This window comes from Kogia breviceps, chromosome 17, assembly GCF_026419965.1.
Source record: "Kogia breviceps isolate mKogBre1 chromosome 17, mKogBre1 haplotype 1, whole genome shotgun sequence".
Classification (NCBI taxonomy): domain Eukaryota; kingdom Metazoa; phylum Chordata; class Mammalia; order Artiodactyla; family Physeteridae; genus Kogia; species Kogia breviceps.
Genome location: NC_081326.1, coordinates 44104555 through 44115733, shown reverse-complemented (window position 1 = coordinate 44115733; position 11179 = coordinate 44104555). Strand labels below are relative to the sequence as shown.

General features: G+C 41.5%; 1 pseudogene; it reads left to right on the top strand.

The window, feature by feature from the left end:
• Positions 1-4772: 4772 nt before the first annotated feature.
• Positions 4773-5830, top strand: LOC131743793 (small ribosomal subunit protein uS10-like; annotated as a pseudogene).
• The last annotated feature ends 5349 nt before the right edge of the window (positions 5831-11179 follow it).

Below are 11179 nucleotides of genomic sequence, written 5' to 3'. Positions count from 1 at the left end.
GTTTGTTGGAAGGTTTTTAATCACAGTTTCAATTTCAGTGCTTGTGATTGGTCTGTTTATGTTTTCTATTTCTTCCCAGTTCAGTCTCGAAGGTTGTGCTTTTCTAAGAATTTGTCTATTTCTTCCACGTTGTCCATTTTATTGGCATATAGTTGCTTGTAGTAATCTCTCATGATCCTTTGTATTTCTGCATTGTCAGTTGTTAGTCCTCCTTTTTCATTTCTAGTTCTTTAATCTGTGTCTTCTCCCTTTTTTTTCTTGATGAGTCCGGCTAATGGTTTATCAATTTTTTTTTATCCTCTCAAAGAACGAGCTTTTAGTTTTATTGATCTTTACTATTGTTTCCTTCATTTCTTTTTCATTTATTTCTGATCTGATCTTTATGATTTCTTTCCTTCTGCTAACTTTGGGGTTTTTTTGTTTTTCTTTCTCTAATTGCTTTAGGTTTAAGGTTAGGTTGTTTATTTGAGAGTTTTTTTGTTTCTTTTTGTTTTTTAAAATTTAATTAATTAATTTATTTATTTATGGCCGCATTGGGTCTTCATTGCTCCATGCGGAGTTTCTCTAGCTGCAGTGAGCGGCGGCTGCTCTTCATTGCAGTGTGCAGGCTTCTCATTGCGGTGGCTTCTCTTGTTGCGGAGCCCAGGCTCTAAGCACGCAGACTTCATTAGTTGTGGCTCATGGGCTCTAGAGCACAGGCTCAGTAGTTGTGTCGCATGCGCTTAGTTGCTCTGTGGCATGTGGGATCGTCCTGGAGCAGGGCTCCAACCTGTGTCCCGTGCGTTGGCAAGTGGATTCCCAACCACTGCTCCACCAGGGAAGCCCTTTTCTTGTTTCTTGAGATAGTATTGTATTACAATAAACTTCCCTCTTAGAACTGGTTTTGCTGCATCCCATAGGTTTGGGGTCATCATGTTTTCATTGTCATTTGTTTCTCATTATTTTTTGATTTCCTCAGCAATCTCTTGATTATTTAGTAGAGTATTGTTTAGCCTCATGTGTTTGTATTTTTTACCGTTTTTTTCTGTAATTGATATCTAGTCTCAGCACATTTTTTGTAAGTCTCTTGTACTTCAGGGAAAGAATCTTTGCAAGATTCCCTTAAATAGGCTACAAAAATTGAACTGCCTAAAAATTTTCAGGAAAATATCTGAAATTTTCTAAGAAATGTTTTCTTCCCTCCCAATTTAATTTTCTAACCACTACTAAATTATTTTAAAATTGCAACACTTTATCCAAAAATTACTTTTCCAGGAAACTCAACCACCGAAGAATCCAAGAGTAAAAGTGAATAAAATGACCCTATACAGTCCAATTAGATGGCAAAAGGAATGTCTCCTTATTTAATGTACTTTATTCATCAGAAGTCCTTAAGGCCTCATTCAGAGTTAACTCTTATTTTATACACAATTCAAAGAAACCTCATTGTCTGTTGTTCTAGCCCATAAACACTTAGAAGGAATAACTTGAAGGAAAACACGCATTTTGAAAGGCAGGCTCATTATAAGAGCCAGGAATGGCATCTGACAACTCCACAGGTGAAGAGTTGACAAGACTATTAAAAGCTGTCCAAAAAGGTCAAGAAGAGGAACATGGAGGCATTTGCCCAACATTCTACAAAAGTTTGTGGGAGGTTCATTGCACCATTCACAGCTTAGTGAACAAATGTCTACACTCTTGGTGTTGATCCTGTGGCAGCATCAAACCAGTGAAGTTGTTCCTAAAGGCAGAGAGCGATGCAATGTCTTTAATACATTTTCTATATTTTTAAGGCATTAAAATTTTAAATTACTTTTATGGTAAAATTTTTCTGATTTGGAGAATCTCACTCACTAGCAGGGTCTGAAAAATAAGGATTTCTGTATTAATAGCCTCTTGAAATCCAAGTTCCCTCTGAGAGTGACTCCAGCAAATTCAGAGCTTATAAATACCCTAAATGTGCCTTTCAGTCCTTTAGCCTTCAGTCTAGGAGTTGAAAGAAGGGATATTTTTCTCAGTATCACTGAGCTCTAAAATAGGAACTTAAGAGAAAACAACTATAGTGGCCACGTTTGAGAGAAAGAGGCAGAGATGGAGAGGGTCTGTCTTTACTTCAGAGCAGCCCCAGTTTGGGCTTGTTATATAGATACACAAAAAAAGAAGTTTATCAGTGCAAAATGGAACTGTCAAGATTGTTAAGTGATAGCTAATAACCAGGGTTCAAAAGTTGCATGGGGAAGGGGAGACGAAGGAGAGGGAGGAAAGAAAATATTCCCCAGACAGTCCTGCTTTTGTTTATCTCCCTTTCAGCCCAAATGATGCTGCCTTTGCCTCCTGATGTACGTTAGGAGACACAGCTCTCAACTTACACATTGATTTTGGATCTCACCGAAATGAGGGCCCAGTTTCTGTGGTATAGGAGAATCATTACTTGAAAGGTTTCAGACTTTGCTGATCCCATGAGATGAGATGCTGAGTTTTAGTGTCATTCTCATTATTGCATCATTAGTATCATTCTAGAGTCTCAAAAGCTGGAAAACCCAGACACCTGCTTATTGCAGGATGCTGGCTACTCTATATCCAACGTAAATTCCCTGTGTTTTCCTCTTAGTATTTAACATACCAATTTGACTTTCCGAGTACTTAATTTGTATTTGTAAGCTATTTTCTTTTTTTATTCCATGAATGGAGTTAACAACTGGACTGTAGGAGGAGAAAAAGACTTCTGTTTTGTTTAGAATTGGCAAGTAGGTGTCATTTTGCAAGTCAGTTCTGGTAGATTTGATGGAAAAGCCATGTTCTGAAGAATGTTGAAACTGCTTCCAAGTTCAGGAGGGAAGAGTTCAGAGATCCATTAGCAACGTCTACTCCAACACGGGACTGGGAGTATAGCATGCCTGTTGAATATTTGTTATCGGTGGCTTAGTTCAACAAATACTGAATGTCAAGTAGTGTGCAAAGTGCAGGATTTTGTTTGTTTTATATTGTTTTTGTTTTAAATAAAGAAGACATTGTTCCTTTATTTAATGTAATAAATGGTGGACACATGACCAAACAACTAAAATCCAGTGTGGAATATGCAGTAATGAAAGCATATCAAGATCCAAAGGGTCACAGAGGAAGAAGTGAGATGACGTATCAGGGAAGTGGTCTAGAGGAAGGCCTGACATCAGCAATTTCAGAAGGCTGGACGGCCTCAGCTTTGGTCTGAATTCATCCCTTCTCACCTCAACTACTAACACATGGCAGAGCACCAGTACATGACCAGTTTCTGGGCAGATTTCCCATAGGCATTTTAATAAGTAGCTCATATAGCTCTTCTCTTTGTCATCCACAGCCTCATCTCATTATCAAGAAATCCTGGCAGGATGCCACAAGTGTGTAGTGTACTGCCCTGTGGACATCTGAAGGAGCCAAGGCAGGACTGCACAGAGAGCACTGTACTGGGCTCAGGCTTTCAAAGCACACATGCTAACAATGACAGGAATGGCCCAGAACCAAAGACAATTATTTTTTTTTCCCCAAGGACAATTATTTTTTTAATGCGTAAGCTTTGTGAGTAGTGTCAGGAAGGTCAAAAATCCAGAATAATCCAAGGTTTGTCAAAAATGCTAAACAAAAGGGCTATTTATAAGTTAGTTTGGACCAAAGCAACCAAGTAAGACTATGATCAATTTTGGAGGAGAGATGTATAGTGCTAACATATACAAGAACATTATGAGAAAAAAATCATAATTACAAAATTATTTTCCATCATTTTCCTCTGTATAAGGTGTTTCTCACAGGTAGTGCATCAAACTCACCTAGAGTGTCTGTAAAAATGTATATTCCCAGGCCCCATTTCAGACCTACTAAGCCTAAATCTCTGGAAGCAGGTTGGAGATGTGCATTTCTAACAGCTCTCCCTCCTCCAAGTGATTCATACGTACTCTAAAGTTTTAAAACCACTACCCTTAAGGACAGAATGACAAGGGCTAGCAGGCAATGAAATCCAAGATAAATGAGAAGGTGGTGAGAGTCCCAGCTGCTTCAAATGGGTTTAATTCTGCAACTCCTATGAAATACATCCAGGATAATAAAATAACCTGCAGATGCGATTGTACAAACATCAACATCAGTCTTTAAGAAATCATGGTAATGGCACGACCCCTAGAAGCTGTAGACAGGCAAATATTGGTTGCCATTACATGGCAAAAGGGGAGATTCAATAAAATACAGAATTGTCAGCTGAATATGGATTCCCAGTGTTCCTGAACACTTAAAAGTAGAGTGTTGATCATTAATAGTCAGCCTGGAGTCATCACAAGTAAATCCATACGTGTCTTATTTTAAGCTGCAACAAACCCTGGTTGAAAATAGTCATTATAAATTATAAATAAAAACTGCATACTAAACTGATCTCAGTTTTTTGATAAGTCTGTTAGAACAGCAGAATGATGAAGTTAGTTTATACTGAGTTTTTCTTGGGCATTTGACAAAGTGTCTCATGATATGTATTGAACGAGATGGAGAAATCTGAGAAAATTGATGGGACTAACCATTAATATTTATTGAGAGCCTACTTTATGTCAGGAACTCTACTAAGTGTTTTGTGAGTACTAATTCACTTAAGCATCTACCCATTCCTATAAAGTAAAAAGAATTGTCCCATTTTACAGATGAGGAAACTAAGCAGAGATTCATCAGGTAACTTGCCCAGGGTCATATAGCAAGGATATGGTGGGGCTAGGGTTGAGGGGTCAACTCTGAGATCAAAGCTTGGGTGCCTACCAACTGCCCTATATCTCAGACGCATGGAGTTGCAGCTGGGTAAGATGCCGTGTCCAGAATGATCTTGGCAGATGAGAACAACAGACCAGAGCCAAAAAGACAAAATTTTCAAAGGACCGTGGTAAAATCCTATACTCTGATTACAAAAGGAAGTACGATCGGGAACACCCAGCTTAAGTGCGTAAGACAAAACCTAGGAAATTAATTAGATCTATTGATACAGACAGTCTCCTATAGATTCGTTCAAAATGATAAATATGCAATGACAACAAAATGACCTCATGTAATTCTTTGTCTAACTGGCTCCCTGACTCACACCCTTCCCAAGCTGAAACTCCCACATTTCATCTAGTTTGAGAGGCCATTGATTGCAAGGTGCACCAGTGGCTTCGTACCGCTGAGAAAGGAGGAGGCAATGCCATCAATTAAACTAGGACACAATGCTTTCATATTACCTAGCATTTTATTTTATAATGATTGAAGGAACTTTTTCAACTTTACTAGCTCTTTGAGGAAGATGCAGTGGCTGTGGCACCTCCTGACCCTCAGCTGTTAGCTCGTGTGCAGGAACAGTTAGTGAGGAAGTTTTTAAGGATACTGGAAAGACACCCTCGGAGCCAAAGAGAGGGATTCATAGAATCAGAGTCACATTAACCAGCTGCAATGGAAACGAAACCCCTGTGGAAGGTATGAGCATCTTTATTAGAGGCACAAAAGAAAAGAACCTCAAGGTGAAAGGCCTTGGTGTTCCACTAAGACCCTGAGAATCACTACAAGAAAAATTCCTTGTGCTGAAGGTCCTAGGACTTGGGATTGCTTTCAGAAGAGAGTCCAGGGAATTCCTTGGCGGTCCAGTGGTTAGGATTCTATGCTTTCACTGCTGAGGGCCCGGGTTCAATCCCTAGTAGGGGAACTAAGATCCCGCAAGCCACGCAGCCAAAACCAAGCAAACAAACAAACAAAAGATGAGAGTCCAGAAGTGATCATTGATTTGCACAGCTCTTCTGAGATTGTTCAAAAGATTACTTCAATCAATACAGAGCCAGGAGTATAGGTTGAAATCACCATTGCTGATGTTTAAATTCGCTATTTTAATTAATTGCTAATAAAAGTTTAATAGACATAGATTTTATCACATCGATTGTGCACAATATGAAAGGAACACATAAGAGAAATAAATAGGTTAAAGTATTCCCCAGACTTCTCATTCAGAGTCCAGTCTTCAAAATGCATTTCACTTCAGAGTTGGGTATATATGTCCTGTTTTTCCAAACACAATCATCCTCTGTGCCAGCAGTGGTGTCAGTTATGCAGGATTTCTTTCAACAGTTCTTTGGGGCCTTCCCTGGTGGCACAGTGGTTTAGAATCGCCTGCCAATGCAGGGGACACGGGTTTGATCTCTGGTCCAGGAAGATCCCACATCCCGTGGAGCAACTAAGCCCATGTGCCACAACTACTGAGCCCATGTGCCACAACTACTGAAGCCTGTGTGCCTAGAGCCTGTGCTCCGCAACAAGAGAAGCCACAGCAATGAGAAGCCTGTGCACCGCAATGAAGACCCCCCCCCCCCGCAACTAGAGAAAGCCTGCGAGCATAAACGAAGACCCAATGCAGCCCAAAATAAATAAATACACAATTTTTTAAAAAACAAGGTCTTTGGAGGATGTTTTTTTTTTCAAGCCAATGACTCCAGCCCCTACCTCCAAGTTTTAATACAGCTCCTTTCTTGATTCTTTTCAGAAGGTATCAACAGAAGAGTCCAGAAAACAACCAAGATTATATTCCTTCCTGAAATGGTCCTTAAATGGTTTGTTGAATGAAAAGTCGATGAGTTGCTGTTGTCCATTTGTACCATTAGAAATATGAAGCAGGTTGGCACAAATGCAGGTGGCCACTGCTACATATTGTCTGTCACCTGGCCAACAACAATTATAAGACACCACTGAGCAGAAGAGGCATCCTAATCTCAGAGATGTTAAATGTGAAAAGATGTGTATCTAAGAATCAATCACATCCAATAATCTACTTGCAGGCTGAACCCAATCCAAACATTGGAATCTATTCTGTTCCATGACAAAGGAGGTTCAAGAGACTCTTACCATCGTAAAACAGTTATACTCCAATAAAGATGTTAAAAAAAAAGAGAGAGATTCTTACATTAAAAGATTTAATAGTCACAGTTCTGTTTACTCGGTGTAATGTAATAGAATCATCCATAATTTTGCTGGGAGAAGTATGTGAATCCTCAGCTTCCAGTTTGGGGCAGGAGTCAGTTGCCCAGCTGGAGAACGACTTTGGCTAATTGACATCTAGTAGCCCCACCTCAATGCATCTTCCTGGTTCTTGACATCTCATGGAATGGTTAGTTGTCACCACATACTCATCAACTATTTTTCCTAAAAGAGCAGTCATGAAGGTGAGGATTTCCAAACAACACAGAATGCTAATTTTATAAATATTAGAGTGAAGAGCATAAGAATTGAACTCAGGCTAACGTGAGTTCTATTATGACACTCACGAGATGTAAGATCTTGGCTGAGTTTGCGTTTCTAAGCTTCAATGTCCTTATTAGTAAAATAGAGGTTGCCATAATTCTGATTATTAAATAAGATAATGTATGTAAAATGCTGAATACCATGTCTGGCACACACAGTAAATGAACAATAAATGGTGCACCAGAACAAAGTGCAGATGCATCAAAAATTTTAATGTAAAGAGTGAAATAATAAAAATAGTTGAACATGACATGGGAGATTATTTTAATAATACAAGAATGGAGAAGGCTTTTTTAAATGACATATATAAAGAAGGAGGAGGAGAAGGAGAAGAAAAAAAGCCCCAAGTTGGGGCTTCCCTGGTGGGGCAGTGGTTGAGAATCCGCCTGCCGATGCAGGGGACACGGGTTCGTACCCTGGTCCGGGAGGATCCCACGTGCCGCGGAGCAGCTGGGCCCGTGAGCCATGGCCGCTGAGCCTGCACGTCCGGAGCCTGTGCTCTGCAATGGGAGAGGCCGCAACAGTGAGAGGCCCGCGTACCACACACACACAAAAGCTCCAAGTGAAAAGATTGATACATTTGACTACTGAAAATATAAAACTTTTCTACCTAGAAATAAAAATGACCATAAAGTGAACAAACAAATGAGAAGTTGGTAAATGTAGTTGTACCATACAACACAAAGGGTTAATTTCCTTGCTATATAAAGGTCTTCTAGAAATCAACAAGGAAGAGACCTGTAAACTAATTGAAAGTTTTGCAAAGGATGTTTAAAAGAAATATAACTTGCTCTTAAACAGATAAAAAGATGTTTTTTTTTTTTGTTTTTTTTTTTTTTTTTTTTTTTTTTTGTGGTCTGCGGGCCTCTCACTGTTGTGGCCTCTCCCGTTGCGGAGCACAGGCTCCGGACGCACAGGCTCCGCGGCCATGGCTCACGGGCTTAGTTGCTCCGCGGCATGTGGGATCTTCCCGGACCAGGGTACGAACCCGTGTCTCCTGCATCCGCAGGCGGATTCTCAACCACTGCGCCACCAGGGAAGCCCTAAAAAGATGTTTTGCCTCACTCTAAGAAAAGAAGTTAAGTCGACAAGTCAAAACTACAGTAAGGTATTTGTCTTCACGCTTCCTGAGATGCTGTGCCTACCTACATGCCAGGACCTCTGTCCACTGACAAGCACAGGATCTTCCTCATCCTGCCTCTCTTCATCTTGGACTCCCCCTCTTGCCTCCTTCTAGAAACCCCGACTGGATATAAGCCCACTAGAAAAAAAGGCTTCCCCTCTACTGGCCCCCGGATGTCCCCCTAGCTTCCAGGTTCTGACGATTCTAGACTGGCTTCTCCCAGTGGAGACTGAGCTCTGATTAGCATAAAGCTTAAAAACATGTTTCATATTGTTTTTGTGTAGTACTGGGACTATATCCAGGGAGCAATAACCTAGAATATTCTGCACTGATCAACTCACCATAGAGGGAAATGTTCTGTTCTTGAGATAAAGGGCATTCAAAGGAGGGCAGCCACCAGGGTGATAGGTATTGAAACCATGTCATTCAGGAACCAGCTGAGAGAACTGAGGCTGTTAGGGTTATAGGGAACTACTGAAAGGAAACAGATTGTCCTCCAACAGGTGGGGGGTGGTCTGCCCTGGGAGAGGGGGTTAGGCTTGCTGGGTACAGCGACTGAAGGCAGAACTCAGGATGAAAGCAGAAGTCACTGGGAGAGGATACGATAAACTGCAGAACAAGTAGAGCTTGGTTCAAATGGAACGAGTGCCTTTTAGGGAATGACTTTTCTGTAGCTGACGTATTCAAGCAAATAGTGGCTGACGGACTTTGAGGGAGAAATCCTTCTCAGAGAGGTTACCACTTGCCAACCCAAGCTCACTCTTTCTCTTTCTTTCTCTCTGCCTCTCTGTCTGTCTGTCTGTCTCTCTCTCTCACACACACACTCACCCCATTCTTTACCTTCGCCTTCCATACTTTAATTTTTATTTTAAAATTTTTTCTCTGTACCGTATATCAACATCCTATATAGTCTACATTTTAATCATGTTTATTGACAGTCTCCCCCATCTGGAATGGAACTTCCTGGAGATGAGGGGTTTGCCTGTCCTGTTTGTTGCCTCACCCCCATCACTCAGGACATGCTTGGCACATAGCAGGCATTTATTGCTGAATGAATAAATGATCAGGGATCACTGTAGAAAGAGACCCTCCCTGGGGTGAGTAGTGGGTCTGAGTATCTCTGGGTACTTTCCAGATCTGGAATCTTAGGATGTTATAAGCCCTACATAGCAGGCCCCATGTCTCCTGACACTTGCACCACTCTTGCCTGGGGAGGAGTATTGCTGAGAAAACCATTAAGGCCATGTGTGCAAATTTCCAAATAGATGCAGAATGCGTGTGGCCAGCGCAGAGCAGGGCCTGATGCGTGGCTGCTGGGCGACGGGAAGAGGAAGGCCTCAGAGAAAGAGGGATTTGAAACATGAGCTACATACAGAGGAGGACATAGGTTTCAGGTGGGAATCTCAGCCTTTGAGCAAGTTACTTAATATCTCTGAGGCTTAATTTCCTCACATATACAAACCTTGCAGGACTGTAGTGAAAATGAAATGTGAATCACTGGGCCCAGGGCCAATCACAGAAGTTTGTTGCTCAGAAAGTGCTTGCTCCCCTTTGGGTGATGGGTGTTGTGCTATTTAACTTGAGTTTTGACTGGGTGAGATTTTATGGAGATGTGTACAAAGGACTTGCAAAGTAGAGGGCGGGAGTAGACTCCAAAGTGGGGAGTCTAGACCCAAACCGCCTGGGTTCAGATCCTGGCTTTCACTTACTAACTGGGTGACCTTGGGCAAGTTACTTGACCTCTCTGTGCCTCAATAGCCTCATCTGTAAACTGGGGCTAATAATAGTACCTATGCTCTAGGTTCGTGTGAAGATTAAATGAGTTACCATACATAAAGCACTTAAAATAGTGACTAACCCAATGTGAGCACTCTACAAGCCAGCTATTAGGATTATTCTGTATCCGGAAGTAAGTCTACCACAGATTCATTTGGTTAAGGTCAGGAGAGAGACAGGGGAAGGTGGGGTGAAACCAGACATGACTGTCATAACAGTGTGAGCTCTGCTAGACAAGGCTTCTTCACACCCAAGGCCCAGCCCATTTCCCTCATCTACTTCCTTCAGAAGGCCTTTCCCAGCTGCCCTGCCCGTGGGTGCCTAGATCACCCTGGATTAGTGCTTTACATATTCTGCCTTGTACTATCATTTATGTTTTTATATTCTGCCCCACCCCAACTCAATTGTGAATGCACTGAGGAAGGCGAGAAAATACCTGTCAATCCTGTCCCTTTCCTCTGTACTCTGCCATGAATGTGAGGAGGATGTGGCTTGGTGAGAATAATAGCTTTGGAATCAGGTGGTCTGCATTTTAATCCCAGCTCTCCTACTTCCTAGATACATGACCTGGGCAAGCTGCTTAACCATATAAGACCTCAGTTTCATCATCTATGAAATGGGGACAATATTATCAACCAAGGGCTGTTGTAAAGATGGAGATAATGCATGAAAAATATTTAGCACAGAGCCTGCGGCCATAATAAACATTCAGTAAGCCGTAAGTCTGACTATGCTTAAAGGCCAAAGAGAACAGTGCTAAGAAGTGATCCTACCAGAAGCACAGGCTGTGGTTTACAGTGGATTGGAGCAGAGAGCAAGGTGACACGCCCTCTGCAATGGTCCATCATTGACGTGATAAGGACCATGGGTCTACACTCCTTGGCCCCCGGCTCTCCACCCTCAAGGAGGAAGCACTGGTTGTTCAATTCCATGAAGATGACAGTCTTAGTTTCAGTAACAGAATGAGAAGCACCTACTATGCATTTCCTGGTTATGATATGGTGCTATAGTAATGTGAGATGTTACTGCTGAGGG